Here is a 20,581-nt window from a genome sequence, read left to right as displayed (position 1 = left end):
ATTATAGTTTTACCTTTTGAGGATTGCATCATTTTCATTCAAAAATCCTGAATTTCATTATTTGGTAACTTGGTCATAAAAATGTGCTTTATTATCAAATGTGTCTAGGAAATGTAAGCCCCAAGGGGTTTTTATAAAGGTTCAGGGAGAGTTTGGTACAGAAGTCCAATGAACAACACACAAAGAATCTGGACTCAGCTGCTACTTGAAATGAGCTTTTTAGACTGCAAAAGAGTTTCTTTTCCAGCAATTACTGAATTATTTTTAGGTCCATTCTGGTGCTCCTTGAGGCAGGCAGAAGTGCCATTGCCATCCAGAGACTTTATGGGCCTAACAAATTTAGAATTAAATGAAGAAAATTAAAACTCTATCAAAAAATCTTCATCTTGAAAAGCCTAGTGCTGTACTTTATCCTTGGATAGTAAAGTTGTAGAAGGTACTATTTGAAGATTATTTGATACCACTAAGCTCATAGGCTTGGATGTTTGGTTCTCAACGCCCTTATTAGGAATAAATATCCACATTCTTCAAAATACTTCACTGAAACTGCTACTCACTGACATCTTTAGCAGGAACCTCAACAGAGTGTCCAAAGATTGAATCAATTCAGAGAAATCTTTACCTTGTGGCTCCAAGCAATGGTTTCTGAAACATACATTGGGTTGTGCTGGTAAAACACAGGTTTTGCTTCAGTTTCTTCCTCACATGGAGACAGGACATCAGCCTCTGAGGCCATCCATCTACCACCTTTCCACAGCACTAATATCACTTCAACTTTGTCTAAAAGATTTATTCTCCCACATCTCACCATCTGTGCTGTCACTTATCTGTGGATGTGGGCATATTTACAGATCACATTACAAATAACTCGCAGCCAGTTGTTGATTATTCTTTTCTTGCTTTATCGCCTTTCAAATGAGGAATTTATTGCATTACCTTGAAATGAAACTCATGACATGAGGCTAGTAATGGTTAAAAAGAAAGGCAAATTTCTACAAAACTTGTATGCTGTATCACTGTCCGTGTCGCTGAGGTATAAGCAACCCTAGACTAAAACAGCCCCTCAAAGAACTTTCCAAATAGCCATCACCTTGTAAAGATGCTCTTGGTATTTTAATTAAAGGTCAGACAAAACTACAGTGTAAACATTAGAGATGCTTTGTATCAGACATTTAAAGAGGAGCTGCTTAACAAAGTCGTATCGTATTAGGAAAACAATGCCCAAACGCTTTCCAAGATTTACACGAACTGGAGCCTAAACTAAGGAGCCTCTGCCAAGTTCGGGCTGCGAGTTTAGCATCCATAAATCACAGCCTGGCCCTGTGTCTGTTTCATCCCTGTAAATTGGTGTGGAAGCGCTGCAGGGCCATGCACCTCCATAGGCATTGGGAGCACGTGGATGCACCGGACAGCGATGGTCGGGCAGGGCAGCACAAACGCTTCAGGGATGGTGCTGGTGTGGCCTTCTGTCTGGCTGTGCTTGCACGCCTGTGTGACAACCTTCATGGCAATTAAAAGTAGTTTGTTTTCACGTAATTAATATTACCACACTAAGTAACGTTGCAGTGCTCTGGCACGAATATCCCAATTGCCAAGCCTACATGCAGTCGCACAGCAGCGTGCGATGAAGGTCGCGCTGTAAGGCTTTATTCAACGTGTCAGCTATATTATTTTGAGTGATCTTAAAAACCTGCAAGGCAGTTTTTCTTGCTGGATTTATGAAGTATTTTAGACTATTTGCTAAAAAGAATTTGTCTGAATTTTAGAATGGAGTCTTTCATTTCCTATTCCTCCACCTCTGGCCTTGTCTGTGGACTCATTTAGAACCAAAGCAGGTGACCTCGACTGCTCATCACTTCAGCGGTGAGTTACACCGTATGCAGAGATGGTGGCATGACCAAAAGGCTTTCCAGGGGAGCCATCTGTCTGCACACCCCCGTTGCATGGTTTTACCTTTCAGATCTCATTTGCTTTTGGTTGCCACCCAGTTGAGAGTGGATGATGTTTTTCTCTGGCGCTTGTACGGCTGTTGCATGCTCAGATGGGTTGTGATGATGTATTCTACGCATGTTCCTTTTGAAAAATTCGGCAGCATTTTCAGCGTTGATTTCCCTCAAGAGTTATTACACCCCACACAGATTGGCAGCGCCGTGCCACAGTGCCAGGATTTATGAGGTGACCTTGGAGACACAGGCACTCCCAGATTGAAAACACTCAGAGCTAAACTTGAAATATATTTATTTTGGATTACTGAGCAGTCTCCACCATTGTATAAATCAGAATGAGATTACACAAATAACACATAACATTTATATAACGTTTCATAACATGCGGGATTCCTTCATACGCTGCTCAAGTACAACAGTCCTGGCTCCTCCAGACTCCGCTTTTGCTGTTACATCCAACACTAGAGCATAACCAGGACAAGGAAAGGCAGCACCTTTCCTGACCTCTCTGCACACACTGGTCTGTCCTTGGGGCCATCCTCCATCATATGGGAGCCAGGTGTCCTGAAGGCACTGGGGGCAGTGGTACTGGGTGGCTGTTTGGGACTGGGCTGGTTCAAGACACACCCTTAGGAGCCCTGCTGCTGCCCAAGCCCCACGGGCCAGCACGAGGGTCTGATCCCAGGGTCCCTGCATGCCCCCGAGCTGCTGGGGGTGTTTTCCAGCTGCCTTTTGGAGCTGGGAGCTGTGCTAATGAAGAGGTGCTGCTAGGCAGCAATGAAACCTCCGAGCAGAGGCACGTTGAATGCGAACCTGTGAGCAGCAATAAACGCGAATCCAACCTGCACTAATGTTAATTGTCATTCAGTTTATATCGATGTGCAGTTTATTAAACCATAAAGCAAGGCAGCAAGCACAGAGAGCAACTCTAGAGATAATTAAACATAATAAGGGTTTCACTTAATCCCTCAAAACCCAGGGGAGGCACAGTTAAGGCTGAGTACCCTGTTTGCACTGAAAGACACTTTTTGCACAGTCATTTAAAAGCACTTCCCCGTACGATATTCCAGGACAGGGGAAAAGGTAGGTCCCACCTTCAGTTCTGCATCCAATTTTTGCTTTTCTTTCTGCCTTTAAATCACTCTGCTCATTAAGCTCAAACCCTGACTTTCAAAGCAGCTCGTGCCTCATTATTTGCGTTGCAGTGACAAGTGGAGACCCCCACCAGCGACCCTGGGGAAGGTCCCAGCGCAGGACGGCTGCTGGTGGAGCAGCGGTGAGGGGGCTGCAAGGGGCACGGGTGGGAGCTTGCGGGCTCAGCTCTCTGCCCAAAACACTCTCTTTTCTTGGACGAGGAGGGTCAGCGAGGGGATGAGAGGAGAGGGCGGACTGGGCAGGTGGAGGGAGGCAGCTTGGGAAGAGTGAGCACAATCACGGCAAAGCTGGCAGCGCTACCGGAGGCAGCTTCGGAGAAGCGCTGAGGTGTCCAGCACCGCACCGGGGGGACTCTCGGCTCCCCGGCTGCTGGCACCGGGACTGTATCGGGCAGAGCTCGACCGGGGGGAGCCGCCCGGTGCCCGGCCGAGCCCCGGCGGCGGTGCTGCGGGGAGCGGGGTGGGAGAAGGGTTAAGGGCGGCCGCGCACCCGCCGCTCCTCCGCCCGCCCCCCGTGCACGGCGCAGGTTTGGGAGGTGGGGTTTGCGCCGAGCTGCCCGGCTCCCGGCCGCTGCCGCTCAATGCTGCGGCCGCGGGGCTGCTGCGGGAGCCGCGCACCTCGGGGCTCCGCGCACGGCGGGCAGGCAGCGACCACCGAGCCCAGCACAGCACAGCCCAGCCTAGCACAGCCCAGCATGCCCCCTGCCCCGTCCAGGTAAGCGCAGCTCAGTGCCGGGAGGAGGGAGGCAGGTTGGGGAGGTGGAAATGAAATCAGGGATGAAGGAGAGAACCGGCGGCGGGGTGCGGAGCGCGGGGTGCGGAGCGGTCCCCGCGATGCCGAGCGGCTCGGGGAGCGCCGCCGCCGGGGATGCTCCTCGGGGATGCAGGAGGAGAGCCGGGGTCGGGCAGAGCCGGCCTTTGCGGGGCTTGGGGGCGGCGGTGGGGAGCGTGGGGCTGGGGCCGGGGGGGTGTGCGCGGCTCTGCCGCCGGAGGGATGCTCCCTGGCAGGCTGGCAGAAATGCATGCATAACTTTTTGCTTGATGCAGCCAGCGTTCTCCTGCTCGAGTTTTGGCTTCTTTGGCTTTCTCCTGGCTGATGTTGCTTCCGTGTCGTGAGCAACATAATGCAGCATGTTGTTTTATTTATCCCAGACAGGAGTGACTTGCTCTCTAAACTACAAATTAAACGATGCAGCTTGCATAACAAGTGGAAATAGTTTGTATCTTACATACTAATTATCCATCACCTTTTAGACTAAGCAGGGGCTGGTTTCTGCGAGGAGGGTTTAATAAAGCAGCCTGATGTCTTGCAGCAGTGCATTCATTTCCTCTCTCTGGATTAATGTGGGCAAAGGATTAAGAGCCAGCATGTTGATTAGGCGCCCCGAGGTGCGGGGAACACGGGGAACATTTGGCTATGGAGAGGAGCCGGGTTTTGTCTTTGCTCTTGCGCATCCCCCTGTTTACGTGGCACGGCTCGGGACCCTCGTCCTAGGATGTCGATCGCTCCGCGAGGGTAGGGACCTCCGTGAGCCCCCGGCCGCCCGGTGCCGGAGCCTCCCCGAGCTCCCCGGTAGCCCCGAGCATCCCCGGCCGCCCCCCGCCGCGCTCCGGCCCCGCTCCGCCCGCAGCTGCGCCCCACGCGGCCGTGGGAAGCGGGGCCCCGCTGCTGCGCTCGGGGCCAGCCCGCTCCAGCCTCTCCTCCTGGAGCCCCTGCTGCTGCCTTCCCGGCCAGGACACTCATTTGGCTTCTTTGCTGGACCCAGCGAGCTCGCGTTTTTTTACCCTGCGTTTGTAAATCCCTGAAAACTGCTTAAATGGCTCTTGAATAATCCTTCAAAGTCACCTCCCCCCTTTTAATCTAATACCAAAAGGACTTACTTTACATGGCTAATCCCTCTTTTACTCGCTGTACAGCCTCATTTAGGGGTGTGCACACTGCTAATTTTCCCAGAGCAGCCTGCTTTAGACAATGGCTTCAGCTGGGTGCAGCAACCTCTTCCTTGCCACGCTCAACTCTGAGCTGAGCTAAATACCTCTGCCGGGTTTTGCCTGATTTCGGGAGGTTTTTCATCAGCTCCCACCAAGTGAACGCACCCCTTGCAGGAAGCTACACCAAAAACTTTGTGTGTCATTGTAAATGGCACCCATCCCGGGGCTCCTGGGGGGCTCCTGCCCCGAGTGTTAGCCAGCCTGGAGGCATACAGCGCAGTGTGCCTGCTGAGAGCTGGAGTTGAATGAGCCTGGCAAAACTCGGGTGACTTGGGAATTTCCCCATGCGTACCTGCTGCAGTGGAGCTGAGCTTTCTTCTAGTCTATCCACTGTCCCCAGAATTTTAAGCTTGTTCTGTTCTACCTGAGGACAAGCTGTATGCACTGGATGCGAAAGACAGCAGAAGAGAAGCTTACCTTGCTTTACGTCACTTCTTCCTTAGCATCCAAACACTAAACAGAATGAAACAATATTTCTTTCTAGCCTGAACTGTACATGACTGGTGCCCTAGTGCATTATCAGTGATGTCTGGATCCCCACAGCCCCTTGCCCGAGGTCCCCATGGGTTGAGACAAGGAGCAGTGTGCCTTCGGTGTGCCCTGGGTGGTGGGTGGTGGTGGGTGCTGGCACCCCATGCTGGACCACAGAGACCCCTTTGGCAGTGGTGTGGCATAAGCCCTCTTGAATGGTCTGTGGGACATTCCTTGTGGTGGCTGTAGGTGCATTTTGAGTGTTAATCCCTCCACTGGGTATTTCCCTAAGTACCAATTTCCAGCACCAGCTGTGGAGCATTTGTTCCAGAGGCAAAGGCAGTGGCACTGCAAGACAGCAAGAGGCTGGTGAGAGAACCCCCCTTGGCTCCCAAATTGCACCTCCTGCTGTACAGAGAAGTATTTCTCCTTGATATCCACATCTGATCCTCAGCCTTTACAGTTTGTGGGATTAACATTGCCTTGATTTAAAATATGTGTCTGTGTTAACTTGTCGGGGGCACCTATGAAACCAGGTGTAGTTGTTAAGCTCCTGTAGAATTTTGCCAAATTTGCAAAACTTTAGGATATATTTTTTTATATATTCTGGCACCAAGTAATTTATTTCCCTTGAATCAGGGAGTTGGCTTTGTCTGACAGTTCTGCTTAGTTGGCTTGATTTAAAAACAAACAAACAAAACCCACACCGGGAGTAAAGATGAGGCAGAGCCGGAGGCATGCCAGCCCCAGGATACCCAGAGCACGTTTTTTTCATTTTTTCTCGTGGTCTCCGAAAGTGGAGCCTTCTGGAAGCAATGCTGCCCCCAGAGGGCTCCGCACAAGTGGGGTCGGGGCAGCCACCCCGAACCCCCCCAAATCCCCCCCCTTGACCGCAGCCCCCAGCCCGGGCACCACAGCAGAGGCTGCTCCTGCGTGCGGGTCCTCTGCTGTGTTTGAAAGTTCATAAATCATCACAGCTCTATTTTTAGCCAGGCTAGATTAGAACAAGTCTGGGTTTTCTTCCCACACCTCTGTTCATGGCCTAGAGTGACCCGGTAATGTCCCTGTAAAAGCTGTTTTCACATTGCCTTTGATTTTGCTTGTGACCCGTTGCTCAGCCCTGTTCTTACAAAGAGGACGGGCTTATTTCAAGCAGGGCTTGGTGCAACAGTTGGGAGTTTTCCTTCAAATGCAGAAATTGTGAGTCTGCTGCTTGCTGCATGAGTGATGCGCAGCCCCTGACAGGAAGGTAATCACAAACCCAGGGAAGTAACATGAATCACATGAAATCCACAAATGTCAACTCCGGAGCGCTAATCCAGGCGTGCTGCCAAGATTTAAACTTGCACACATCTTTACTGTTATCTGCTACAGTGGTTAATCAAATATAAATATGAATATCATGACAGTAGTGATTCATTCTTGTTATTATTAGCAAAGCAAATATATAATGATGCCATCCACCCAATTTAATGTTTCATGAGAATACACTATTCCCTGTCCCCTACAATCATCCACCCAAAATGCTGATATTAAAATAAAAACTCTCATGTCAAATCTGCTTACAGTCTTAGCATAAACAAGGTTCGTGTTTCATTATGAGCTAAGACAACAATATTTTCTGCACCAAACAGTGTTTCCAGTACTGTATGTGTTGTACTTGGGAAATAACTTCATTCTTTGCTTTTCCCTGGATACAAGCAGTCACTTTTTATCTTAATCTGTAGGATAAAAATCTGTTTCAGCATGACAGCAAGAAAAAGAAAGAGTTTTCTTTCTTTGAATTGCTGAGTTAAATCACTGAAAGTCAGACCTTCTGGACCAAGAGGGTCAAAGCAGTTTAAAAACAATTAATCTGGTGTTGTAATCCATATTCATGATTCATATTTAGGAAGTTAAAGCATAAGGAGCAAGTTTGGACTCTGCAATGTAATTTTTTTCCCTGTGATATCTAATCACAGCATAGCTGTATCAGCATTTGGACTTCAGTAAGGTAAGTGACACGCTTACCACTTAAAAAAAATAAATGATGTGGACTCAAGGAAATAATCTACAACTATTATATTTTTTAAATTGACTTTACAAGGATTTATTTAAAACTGTGTTAAACAACTATCAGTTTCAAAAATGTGCTTCTACAACACTTATTTTTTCTGTTAATCCTTCCATAAACTCCCAGTTGATCAGCAGCTGATGCTCTGTTACTTGAAAGTTGGCTGGAGATGTCTCAGATATGGCCAAACATCTTTATTAATGAATAAATGTTTTGATATTTCCAGTACCAAGCTCTCATAAAATGCATTATGGGACATTTAAAAGTCATTCCTGAGGAATGAGTTCATAGTTATTTGGGGAGAAAAAGTGAGTTGAGCAAAATCAGATCTCCATCAGGGCTCCTTGAGTGGTACGGCAAGGGGTTTGAGCATCGACGTGCAGACAGAACACAAATAAATTTTACCATGATGGTACTTTACCATCTTTTCTCCTTGTTTTTCCAGAGGCTTTGAGACAGACTTCGGTGGGACTCATTGGACATATTTGTTATTAGCCATCTCATTTGGACTTTTCCCACTCTTCTTTGCAGAGTAGGCTGAAAGACCAACTGTTAGGCTTTAAGTCAAGAAGCCAACATGCTGTGATGTTCCTTCTCCCTTCACAAACCTTGTTCACCAGTAGCATGGTCCAAATTTGTGCCCTTCACACCTCTGCCAGTGTTCCTGACCAATGTGCTGGGAGTGGCAGGGGGCTGCACCAAGCAAAGGGACACTGCCGAGCTGCTGGGACTTGCTGCCTTACAACAGGGTCACGTACGGGACCGGTGAGGTCTTGGGTAAAAGATGTGATTGCAGTGGGCATTTGTAGCTGGTCAGGAGGCAAGAGAGTCCTGAGATGACCTGCTTAAACTCCAGATTGGTTTTCTCTTCTCTAAACCCTATCTGTGTAAGAACTTTTTAGGCCTCGCACAAAATCTGTGTTTACAATTTATTTACATAAATGTTTAGCCAATGAAGAGATGCAGTATTTAAACCCAATCTACATAAGGTTCAGCGGGTCATCTTAGTCAATTAGACTAAGAAAGGAAATAAATACCATACTTTGTGTTTGTAATAGAAAAACCTGTATTATGAATGGTAATTTAATTTTCGAGTACTGAATAGCAATAACCTATCAGTATTTTTTAACAGAACAGTAAGTGCATGGTTTATTAAACTGGTATGCAGATAAGAGGGTATTATTTGGGAAGACTCACAAACAATATCATACTCAAACAATTAAACACATTTCCATCTCTATGCTTCCAATAATAGGAATGTGAAAACCCAACTAGCCATCTGTGAAAGTCAACAGGGTATTTAGTGACTGCTGCTTTCCCTGCTCATGGCTGTATGTTAATGGTTCTGATCTCCCATTTGCACTTATTTTTGGTGATAGCTGTAAAACCCTGAGCAGAGATCTTTTCCCAGTTTGATTCATAACCATGTTTTGGGCCATTTCCCCCTTTCTGGGCTTTGCTAATTATCAGTCAATAGAAAAACTGGGTTCTGCTCTGAACCCTGAGCCAGGTTCTGTTATCTCAGCTGTTCTAGGTTTGTACCAGGTTTATGTCAATAATCTTTTACAGTCCAGTTTCGTACATTAGTGAAGGACATGTACTGGTGGGTTAATGGCAAAATAACCATCTCCTATGGCTTACTGCTGCAGTGCTGAGCTGCTGTCAGGCAGGCTTTACACTGCCTGTTGACATCTGGGTTTCTGACACCATCAAGAGTGTGAATTACTTGCTGAAGTGCTGCATCTTCCACTCCTGGATCTTGGGTGGGACTACCATATTTTATACAGCACATGTGTGAGGAACCTGTTGGTGGTGGGCTACAGACAATGCATAAATTTATTTCATGTGGTTCCTTCTCCATATTATTATTTGAATAACTGTACTTTGTATTACTGGTGTGACCCACGAGATGTGTTTGAGAAGCATGTTCAGTGCTAAGCAGATGAGGGTGCTTCACCTCCTGTACAGAGTAGCAAATAGCTTTCATCAAATAATTTTTTTTTTTTTTTATCACTACTACCCTGCTCTTGTGAAATGGAGGCAAAAGCTCTGTATCCTGTCATGAATGAATGAATGAATCTTCTTGGTCTTTGTCTCCCAGTCTTTTGAAAAAAGCTTCTGAACAGCACTCAACTCCAAGCTCTAAAAAGAGTTACTTAGCATAAGAGCAGAACATTTGCCTAAGAGGGTTTTAGTCCAAGAATGACTTTTCATATTTAATTGATCTGTATTGTTCAATTAGGGAGATGTATAATGCCCTCTGTTGTGCATGTATAGCTTGAAGGAGAAATGAATGAAGTATGAAGTACAGCAGAAGAGTAATTTCAGACAGAATCAGCTCTTAGCAGTGTACAGCACTGGATTTCTGTTCAGGCCTTGATATGCACGAGTAAATATGAATTGTGTAAATACATCAGATTGGTGATTTCTCCATGCAATTTATTTGGGGTTAGATTTGTTCTTATTCTAGCCACATTTCAGTAACTTTTTTTTTTTTTTTCTGTGTCTTAAATGTTTTCTGCTCAGAATAAAAAGCCTATTGTATTTCATTGTGTTTTGCTTCTAAAACAGCTCGCTGGGGCTCTTCTCCCCCCGGCCCCTTGCAGGACTGTGCCACTGAGAATGGCAGTGCCCACCCTGGGCTGAGCCTGATCCCGCAGGGGCAGCACTCAGCTACCAGCCTCGTCTTGTCACTGTTGCGCTCTCACAGGTTTGGGAGGAGGATTTGGGGGGATTTAGGGAGGCTGCTGCCCCTCCCAGCTGCTGCAGAAGCCTATGACCCCCCGCACACAATTTCCCCCATGTAATTTGCTCAGGATTTGTAATTCTGCAGAACACATACACAACCGCATTGTTTTTTTCCTCGACTTGTTTCCTCCATCGGTGCTGTGATTCTTTACTAACCCACAGAGCCATTCTGCTCCACAGTTTACCCCAGCTTTGCCCAGCGTTTTGTACTTGCTGCTGTCTTCACTCACACAGCCCGATGCAGCAGGTCCTCTCACCCGGTACTGCCCGCCCTGCTCCTTCCCAGCTCTTTTGATTTCCACACAAGATGATTGAGACCTCACGAGGCTTCCTCTGCTGGAGCCAGTGCAGTCAGACGTGCTGTTAGAAAGTGCTGATGATTCACGAGAGATGATTTTAGACCTGGCAGAAATCAGTGACCATGGGCACTGAGCGCCCAGCCGGTACAGAGCAGCTGTCCTGGGAGGTGCGTGGCATCAGGGAGCCTTGTCGGTGTGCAGCTCTTCCCTGATGATTTGTAAGAAGGCTTTCTGGGGATGTGCTCGTGTCTTAAGGATGCTCAGTGTTAGTCTGGGCTTCCAGAAATCCACATAGAAATCCACGCTGCTTTGCCAGCTCTGCTTTCCGTGGGCATCTGTCAGTGGCAGGGTAAGGTTTGCAGACAGGAGGGACAGGCACTGAGCATCCTTCCTTCTGACCTCTGCCTCCACAGCTCCCACAGGTGCTTCCCACTTAGCCCTCCCATATACACCCTGTCATGCTCTTTTCATATACAAAGTGACTTTCTGCTCCCAGCTCCTTCACTTGGGAGAAGTGGAAGATGCTTTAGGAAGATACCCCTCTCACCACGGGGTGATCCGCAGTGCTGAACTAAAGCACTGCTGTCCCCCCTCTTGCAGGCACGGAGCTGTGTGAGCAGGGCCATGGTCATTCACACTGTTCTATGTTTCTGCTTCAATTGCTGCCTGTTTTTCATGTTGTTTGCCAGCATTTCCCACGATAAATATTAAAGGAACGTATCACACATTTTCTCCATTTTAACAGGGAGGCAGAGATGGAACAAGCAAATACAGTGCAATGCTTAGCACAAAGTTGGGTCCCTCCTGCAGAGCTGCAGTAACATGCTGGTTGGAGTGCAAGAATTGCTCAGGTGAATTCAGTGTTTGATGGGCCTCTTGTAATTGCAGATGGAGGGAAAAACAGTAGTCAGATACATCTGAGAATGACGAGTGCAGAACAGGGACTGACTCGATATTTTCTCAAGTCAAGTGGAAAAAAAGGAAGCCCAGTATGAGAAAGCTGAAAAGGTCAAACTAATTTGTACTTGGGTGATAATGGCTAATGCCACGATTGTTTATGAAGCTTGCAAAATCTTCCCAGTGTTAACCATGGTGATATATCTGTTGGTGATTTTGAGAAATTAAAAATGAAGCATCACTTGTTCCACCCTCTGTATGCCTTAATCTGTTTTGGTTTAGGATTCCTTTGAAAAGTTATATGTTCTTTACCGATTAGTTAAGATTAAATTTATTTAGTTCTCTTGACTTTGGTGAGCTGTGGCTGAAGGGAGATCTTTTTTAAACAAGGAAGAATAATAGTTAGCTTGATGAGAATATGGCTAAAAACCTGCCCATGTCTTGCTGCTTAGGCATTCTGGCTGGGTTCTGTTTGTTTATTTTGCTGCAGTCTTCTCTGTTTATTTACTAGGGAAAGTGGAAATTTTATATGCATGTGCAGCTCGTGCTATTAAAATAGGAATAAGTGGTGAGCTCCTAATTCCCCACACTGCCTTCTGCTTCCTCAGTTATTTATGCAGATTTGCAGCTTCTTTGAGTGGCTACTGGAAATGATGTGAATTTTCCTGGGATTCTGCTTTCTTTCCTGGGAGCAGCAGTGCTACCAAGCCACATAATTTTCTAGGAGACAACATGGGACTGTACCGGGAGTCTCTCCTGCCTCGTGTACAGCACAAAGTGTCGGCTCCAGAGGAATTCATTTGCCAGGCTTATCACCGAGACATTTAATATCTGGAATGATTTAGTATATCAAATCCTGGAGTTTGGGGCTGAGTGTAGCTGCATTCGTCATTGTTGCAGAACCTTGACAGTGAACAAAAGGTGCTGCAGGGAACCATAACTCATGCAGCAAATTAATGGGTTCCTGGCTTTGCTTGCTCAGCTGAATGGAAGCTGGAAATGGTGTGGTCTCACCGGCTGAAGGTTTTCTTCAACAAGTGTGTGCATTAGGAGTTTGTGTGTCCGTTATCCCTGGGAAGTGTTGCCCTCCTGCCAACTGGCTGGGACTGGCACTTCTTGGGTTTGAAGTACTTCTCTAGGAAAGATTTTAAAGGAGAGGAAAAAAAAAAAAAAAAAAAAAAAACTTGTAAGCTGTTCTGGGAGCATGATGCATTTGTTTTAACAGAAATGTTTTTTTCAGTGTCATCCACAGGCAAAAGAGAACTTGAAGCCACAAGACCTGCATGCCAGTAATACTTACAATATTATTACATAGCATCTCTGAGCATTTTGCCATTGGGAAGGGGTGTGCAATTCGAGCAGATATTTGATCACCTTCAGATGAAGGGTTCCCTGAGTCTGGGCTACTGCAAGTGAGGTTTGTCCATGTCTGAATTTATGCAGGCTGTTTTAAAACATAAATCTTTCTCCTGACTGTCAGCGGCCATCACATTTTAGAGTATTGGAACTTACCTGCCCATAGGGGTCTGCAGCTCCATGTCTCCCTGGCCCTGATTTTTGAGCTTATCTCTTTTTTCTAACTCTGACACCTTTAAGAGGAGATGAACCCAATTCCAGCAAAGGTGTTTTTGTTGTTGTTGTTGTTTTGTTTTGTTTTGTTTTGGGGGGAGGTGTTGGTTTCAATTCTGTTTCTTTCCTTTGAAGACCAGGTTTCAAGGTCATCAGTATTTTTCAAGAGTGTAAGTATAAAGTCCAACCATACTGCAGTGTCTCTTCTGCTTTTCTGCTTCAGTCTCCTGGACCACTGAAGTTAGAACCTGTATAGGCAAAGCCCGTCTCTAATAGCTCAGGAATACCCTCTCTCAGTTTGTTCAGCCCTGTGTAATTGAGAGCTGGCAGCCTTTGGCCAATCTCAGGGTGTATGAACAGAGTCCTTACAGTAGATTAAGTGATACATCACAGCTCCTGGGCAAACATTACACAAAGGAACCCAATCTGCAGCAGCTAGCATAAATGGAGAGCAGGGCAATCTTTGTATTGCTGTTTATTTAATTACTTCAGATTTGTTTCTCTGTAAACACTTGCCTGACCAGCCGTGCCTCTGAGTTTCCTCCTGAGCAGCCTGTGCTCATGAGATGATCAGAAGGTACTTAGAGAAACCAGACGTCTGCAGGCTCTGTTGCCTCTTTGCTTTGGGAGAGGAAAACTATGGGAATTAGAGAGAAAGTGGAAAAAAGGGCAAAGCATAGAGCATAGCAGGAAAACTTCACAAGGCGAGGAAAAAAAATCTTCATTTTGATTTTTCTTCTATCCTTTACTTTAGTTCTTGTGTCATATACTGCTGTGGTGGCTCCATGCACATAGTGTCTCATGCCATGTCACTCATGTAGTTAGTGGTAGATAACATCTCTTAGAAGACTCAGTTATGGTTCTCCTCTGTCAGCAGAATTCAGGGAAGACTCCTTGCTTCAGAAGAAGAGGGACTGAGGGCAGTTAGCTGGACCAGCCCACTCAGATCTTCTGCCATCCTCTAGGAACTTCCTTCTTGCTGCCAAAGGGAAGAGGTTGCCCCTTCTGCCTGAAGAAGGCAGTGAGCACACGTTTCCACACGGTGCCTCAGTTTCTTACATGTCAGCATATGAATAGTCTTGGAGAGGACATGTGGTTCACAGGGTCAGGGACAGCAAGCCCCTTGCCTATCCTTGCAAAGACACTGAGCACCAAACCCCAGTGCGCCCCAGCTGGGCCTTCCACCAGTCAGCCTGTGCCCAACACGATGTGTTACAAACATTTTCACTGAAATATTTTTTGCAACATGAAAAAACTCCAAGAGGAAAATCTTTCAAATCACATTTTAAAAGCATTTAATGTGGCACTGGAGCATTCTGCAAATTAAAGCCAGCCCTGGGACCAAACCCTCAGCTATTAAGCTGCTGTCTTTTTCCTTTGCTTTCTGATGTCAGGAAGTTCTGAGATTTATGGTGGAAGTGCACAGCTTTGTGAGCCAGCTAATGTTTGCAGTCATTTTTGGCATATTCAGAGACAGCAAGGCTACCTCTGATAGCCTGCTTGCTATCAGCACCCACTGTATCTCAGAACCATTTTATTATTATGATTATTATTGTATTTTAGAACCATTACCTAAAATATGGAATCACTGCCCCTAGAAAAGTGGATTATCCTTTCCTGGGTAGCTAATTTTATTTCACTCAAGAAAATTTGATTCATATTTCTGAAACATTGCCACTAAACAGCTTTCTAAGCAGAGTTGCAGTGCAAGACCAAATTAGATTCGTGTAGGGAGAAGGGAAATATTGTTGTTGCAAGTGTCCAAAGGGGTTGAAATGAAAATAATCTTATAGATCAAACTTAAATTGAGTTCAGATATTACAGAGATAACACAGTTCTGTACCTAGAAAATCCATCTGTCAAAAATAAACTTCAGGGTCACATTTTAAAATGGCACTTCTGGTTCTGGATCCTTTAGCTTCTCTCTCAGGCAGACCCGAGATGGCAGCCCCATACATTGCAGAGGCACAGAGCTTGCAAAGCAGTTAAAGCTGCAGGAGTCTGTTAAAAAAAAATAATAATAAAGAAAGAAGCAAGTAAAAAGTTAGGGACAATGTGGTAGGGAGCCTCTGGGTGAGGATTAAAGGGGTGTAAAGAAGATGTTGTCATGGGTGTCTGCTATGGACAAACCCAATAATGGGCTGTGTGGGAATGGCAGGCCAAGTCTACATACTAGGAAACATTTTGCGTAGTCAAAGAATGGGACAGGCTTCCTAGCAATGTGGTTGATGCCTCATGCCTGTGTCAGTGTTCAAGAGACATTTGGATAATGCCCTTAATAAAATGCTTTAATTTTTGGTTATCCTTGAAGTAGACAGGCAGTTGGACTTGATCTTTGCAGATTCTTTCCAACTGAACTACGCTGTGATCCTGTGAAAACACCCTGTGAAGTCCTGAAGGGTGAAGTGGGAGTAGTTTGTATCGAAATGAGGAACTTACTTGACCCTTATTACCAGACTCTGAATAGGCCTAAAATTTCAGGTCTTTAATTATCCATGTGGCAGTCTCGTGGGCTACCAGCATGCTGGTTTATCAGAGGTGAAGAACAGAGGCACACATATGGAGATGGTCAGAGACACAGAGATATTTAGGCAGTGCAGTTTCTGAAAAGGTCTATCCAAACTCTTTGAATTTTGGGCTACAGGGCTATTCAAAACAATACATTTATGGCAGAGGAGAATTTTTCACACTGTGTTCTTATCCCCGACGGGATGCATCATAACTCGGTCTCATGCTTAAAACAGACTTAGGGGTTTTTTGCACCTGTATTTTTGCTTTGGATCAGTCCTTCCCTAGCCTTGCTGATTTCTGGACATTGAAATAGTCAGGTAAAAGGTCTCTCTGAATACTTGCTTTAAAACAAAAAATACCTAGAATTGATAATGTGTTTTTGAAAATACATGTATAACCAAGTATGATTTAACTAGCTAAAACATTTTGAGTAGGCATAAGCATTCATATAGGAGAACCTGATAATACCTATACTAATGTAGTGCTGTCCATTACCATTGTATAAAATGTAAAATATTGTATAATATTTGAATCCAACTGCAGAGAATCCTTTATAACTATACTGACAATATCTAATTTTAGTAGCTAGTTAAGTTCTGTAGAACAGATGAATGCCTTTCTCCTTTGCGATTCACTTCTAAGACGGTATGTATCATCCACATTTCTATTTTTATATATGTATTATGTTTTTATATGTATTATAACTCCTTTTCCTGAACTCTTAGACCAGTATTCTGCATCCCTGCTGAAAAGGCCTGGGGGCTACTTGTGGCTCTGTGCCGGTGCCAAGGCTCAGCCACCCTGGGGTGCAGCCCATGGGCACCCATCCCCAGGCACTCGTTAGCCCACCTCCACACCCCGAGTCTGGCTCTGGTCCCCGTGGTCACCAGTGGATGTGGCTGAGCTCAGGGGCACCGCCAGGGTGGCTGGAACCATGCCCCGAGAAGCCCGGTGTGAATTCAGCCTCACTGGCTCCCACCACCCTTCCCACATGGCCAGGACGACTGTGTGCTTTTGGACAAAACCACCGATTTGTGCATGTTCTTTTCCAGACACTTCACGGGCTGAGCCTCTGGCTGGAAGGCTCTGGCTTTGAGACTGCAGTGAAATTAAGCGTGTACCTAAGCCCTGACAGGATCAGGGCCAAACACTTTAAATAATTGATGGACTGCTTCATTTCTTTAGCCTTTCTAAAGTAAACTGAGTTTCAGATGAACATGAGCTGACTTAGATGTTTGGTTGGGAAGAAAAAAAAGCCCCCTGAATTGCACTGATTTCCCACAGGATTGACTTGGGAGCGGGAAAAATAACTTCTTCAGCTTCATCCTTCTTCTTCTTTCCCTTGTGCTAACCTGTGCTAACCAAGCATCTTTTTTTTTCTTTTTTTTCTTTTTTTTTTTCTTTTTTTTTCTTTTTTTTTTGTTTTCCTAGAGTTCTTTTCTAGGGAAAAAAAGAAAAAAAAATAAAACAAACTTTAAATTAAATATTAAATCTGAAAATAGGAGGGAGAAAGTTGGGATAAGTATTTATGAACCCAGTTGGCCATCTATCCCAAGGATATTGTGGTTTTGCAAAGTATATTCCTGTATAATTTTTGTAAATGTTTATAAATTAATAACACAACTAGAATAGATGTATTTCCCATCACACCTGACAGTGTGTGAGAGAGACTGCAAAAGTAAAAGAATTCAAAGTTACTGACCCAAATACTGTGTAGGCTGAAAAGAAAAGGAGAATGGAGGCCAATAAATGTAGATAGCAGAAAGAGAAGCAGATAATGAGCATCTATGTTTTGACTGCTAAATGCTGCTGTGGTCTTGTAGGCTAGTTTGTAGGAAGGATGTCATTTGTACGGGCAGGATGTGGAAGAAAGTGGAATTAGTTTGTTGAAAAACAAACAGGAAATGTGTGTCCATTTTGGATGGCTCCTCATATTCCACTCTCTGCAAATGGCTAAATATATTAGCTGAAAATAGAAGCATGGCAGAAAGAGCAGTTACGCTGGGCTTCGGGGAGAGGAAGTTGCAGTAATAAAAAGATGTGTGTACTAGTCTATAGAAGTGTTACTTCTTGGAAACTTCCCTCTGAGCAATTTCTTTCTCCAGTGGAAAATATCAGCGAAGTAGGACACCTCTGAGAATTAATTTATAACACCATTTATATTTGCTAATGATAAAACCTACCAAATTATTAAAAATTCTAAAAACTGCATGGATGGAGTGTCTCATAGCAGAACATAGACTTTGATCCAAAATGTGTTCTTTTTCCCTCTCTTCTTTTAATCCTTTTACTCTTTGAGTCATATTATGTGTTAAAACACTTTTTTTTTTGTACTTTTCTGAATGTGAACATGTTTAGAACTCATAAAATTGCCTTTGAGGTGACCTTCACAGCTTTAGGAAGTGAATAAAGTGGCAGAGTGTTGGTAATATGAGCGGGCTGGGCTCCTGGTCTGGGAGAGCATTTCAGATGTGATAACACCTTGACTCAGACACCCGTTATCATTGGTCACAGTTAAGTTTCATGAAGTCTGAAATACCTTCCTTGTGTCAGCGACACTCCTGGCAAATATAAAAGCACTGCAAAGGTTTTTTTAAAGACCAATATTTACTGCTGAAAGGGCATCCTGCTGCCACCAACCTGTTCATTATCCTCTTCACGAAGGAAAAGGCGACTCAGTCTTCTGCTGCCAAGGTTCCTCCATCCCTTCATCTCCTCTGCCTCTGTCACTCGTTCCCTTTGCTTCTGAACCTTAGCATTTGGTATTCCAGATGTTGGGTTTGATCCATCCATCACCTGTCAGTAGCTTGTCAGAGCCCCTGGACACGTTCAGATGTATTTTGTGTGCAGCTCCTGCCAGAGCAGAGGCATGTTGTGCAGGGAGGCTGGGCACACAATGAAGTTGATCCATTTTGGCTTTATTTCAGCTCATCTTCAGGTTATCCCTTTTCAATACTTTCCCCTGAAACAGAATGGAGAACTTGTAATGGGCAATTCCTGATTTGTGAGGGGTTTGAGGGTTTACTTGTATGGAAAACAAGGCATGGTTTATTACAAACACACCTATTTCAATTCTGTCCTCTGCTACAAAGCTAAAAAGGAGGGTAAAACTTTGCCTATTGTGTTTCTTCAGCTGAACTTGATACTAGTGCTGAGAGAAAGGTTTCCATGGTGAAAGTAGAAAAAATCAAATTTGAAAACTGCTTTCTTTTGTGTATTTGCTGCTATTGTTTTTAATGGTCACTGTTCTGCATGTTTAACAGTCATTATCCACACCTTCTAGCTTGTGAATACATTTACATATTTTAAATCAACATTAGCAGAGAAAAAATCTGTGATTTGCCCAAGGCTGCTTATGATTTTTTTATTTTTTAATGCTGAAATGCTCAGAATATCCTCCAGTGGGATCTGTCAGAAGGGTCTCTTCTGGCACACAGCTTTGCTTACTTGGTAACTTTGTGCATTGATTCCTTAAATCACCTGCTTTTTTGCTTAGGTTATATTTCATTTCTGTTCCTTCTTCTATCACAAAAGTACAAAACAAAAACCTAGTTGCAGTTACTTGCTTTATTGTTTTTCTTTTTTTTTTCCAAGTTGGTGCCTCATGTGGTGTATTCCTTGCCTGTTTACCAAGCACTTTTTGGCAATTTATTTTCTTGAACAGAAAGAGTCCAGCTTGGAAGCAGCAAACTTTCAATGCATTATTCTGAGCCCCACCTGTAGCCTTGTCATGTACCCGGGGTGCAGATTTCCAGCACCCCCTTCTCCATCTCTCTTTGGGTGCTGCTGCTCCAGCTGCAGCCAGCGCTGCGCGTATTCCTGGGGTGTGACACGGGCACACTTGTGCACGGCTGCAGCTGGGGAGCCCTCAGCTCTGCTAACACAGCCCCGATCCTGGCAGCAATTGTGCCAGCTTCTCGCGTTTTGCCTTGTTCCATTTTAGTCAGATGCTGAAATCATGTTTTTGTTCCATCTCCAATCATTAATTAGTCCAGATTCCATTTTAAATTTATCTCAAGCTTGCTCAAAATTTGCCAGCCCTGCCAAAGTGTTGACATGTGTTTTACCAGATATTGGTTACAGAAATCTTTCAGAATAATTCTCAGGGAAAAAAAATAAAAAAAAATATCTAAGTACAGTGAACAAAACGCTGAAAGTAGTCTTTTGTGGCCCTGAATATCTGGTTGTGTTGATGAATAATGGAGAAGGTGTTCAGGTTTATAAAAGAGGATTCAAGATTATTACTCATTTTGCATAGCTCCTTTGCCAGGTTCTTACTACAGATACTCAACAACCCACAGAACAGTGAAATCTGTAGGTAAGAGATGTTACGTAACATGAATGAATACCTGAACTTCTGGCTGACCCCAGGCTTTGCTGAGCAATATATTTGTTGCTCTTTTTGGTGGGCTCAAGTCACTGAAGAGAAATTTGCAGATTTTATCCAGTACACACAGCAACTTTCTCTGCTTGCATCTTTATTATTTGTCAGGGTGAGTTTATGAAAATTAAGAAAGTAAATTCTATCAGTTACAGCCTGTAAGTACAATCGCATGGCAGTGCCATCATCTGAGCCTGTTTGGCTGCTTGCTTGAGCAGCACAATGCAGGGGTCGCGGACGCCCTCATTTGGAGCTGTCCCTGGAAATTACTGTAGCTGGTGTCTGAGAGATCCTAAAGCATTACCTGATGAAATATTGCCTTTTAATATACATTTCCATGCGATTTAACAAATAGATTTCTTCAGCTTAATGCAGAAAAGAAGCTAAATGAGTCAGTAAATGCTAATGTGTCCACGTTCTTCCCAGATAACTAGTTGCCTTTGGGACAGTATCAATAAGTGGCATTTATGTGATATTATGAATGTGTTAATTATGTGTAGACAAAATAATGAGTAAGCAAAGGTCAAGGATAAATCCAATTTTCTCAGAAATACACATCA

The 20,581-nt window shown here is 44.6% G+C and overlaps 1 protein-coding gene across 2 annotated transcripts in view; it reads left to right on the top strand.

Moving 5' to 3' along the window:
- The first annotated feature begins 3,679 nt into the window (after window positions 1-3,679).
- Window positions 3,680-20,581, top strand: part of LOC311441873 (contactin-4) — a 297,643-nt gene continuing 280,741 nt past the window's right edge. For both annotated transcript variants that reach the window (XM_084530449.1, XM_084530447.1), the window contains exon 1: window positions 3,680-3,815. The gene's annotated coding sequence lies outside the window, so the exon portion shown is untranslated. The remainder of the gene's footprint in view (window positions 3,816-20,581) is intronic.

Source organism: Aythya ferina (genome assembly GCF_964211825.1).
Source record: "Aythya ferina genome assembly, chromosome: 10".
NCBI lineage: Eukaryota > Metazoa > Chordata > Aves > Anseriformes > Anatidae > Aythya > Aythya ferina.
This window is presented reverse-complemented; position numbering and strand designations above follow the sequence as displayed.